Source organism: Triticum dicoccoides, chromosome 7B, assembly GCF_002162155.2.
Source record: "Triticum dicoccoides isolate Atlit2015 ecotype Zavitan chromosome 7B, WEW_v2.0, whole genome shotgun sequence".
Taxonomy (NCBI): Eukaryota; Viridiplantae; Streptophyta; class Magnoliopsida; order Poales; family Poaceae; genus Triticum; species Triticum dicoccoides.
The window spans coordinates 68,506,304-68,507,122 of NC_041393.1; positions in this window are offsets into that span (position 1 = coordinate 68,506,304).

Sequence of the window (819 nt, forward strand, 5' to 3'; positions counted from 1 at the left end):
TTTCCACTCGTTGTGCCCCCACGAACATGATGAGCGCGGCGGCATCGACGACCTCCTCGGCAAGCGCAAGGAGACGGGCGGTGGTGCGCTGGAGCACCTCGGCGAGCACGACGGCGAGGCCGAGGCAGTGTTGCCGCACGACGACGCCCCGACCTCTCGCTGTCGCCGAAATGACTCCACAATGCTCCCGCTGCAATCGTCGTCGTCGTCGCACTCAAGTCTTCCTCGCCATCTCGTCTCTCCTCGGCCATGCGACGGAGCGCCCCGTTCGTGCTGGGGGCCAGGGGTGGTCTGGCAAGGGGACGACTGGGATGCCAGCGAGGAGCGCAGAAGATGCTGGCACGGGCGGACCCGGCCTACCGGGGCACGCGAGCGGAGCCGGTCGGGGCGGAGCACAGGGGTCGCGGCAACGCGCAGCCGGGGCGGAGCAGGAGGCCGGGCGCGCGGCCGTACAGGGCTGGCGGGGCGCGGCGACCCGACGCAGGCGCAACCGAGAGGCCGTGGGGGCGACGCTGCGGGCCGGAGCTGCGGCGGCACCGGGGCGGTGTCGGGCGGTCGGGATGCGGGCGGAGCTGGCACAGGGAGAGAGAAAGAGGACAAGGAGAGAGAAGGTGGGGGCTCTGCGAGGAGAAAGCGACGGGGAGAGATAATGTGGGGGAGATGTGGCTGCAGGTGGGCCACATGAGGTAAAAAAGTAGCGGTGGCGTCCCCCGCTGCCCCTGGGGGCTGGGTTTGGGGTGGGATCGCCGGGGCTAATTTTACTCAAATCCGACGAAAAACAAGGCTTTGGGAGCGTGAGTGGAGCGTTTTTTTATCGCC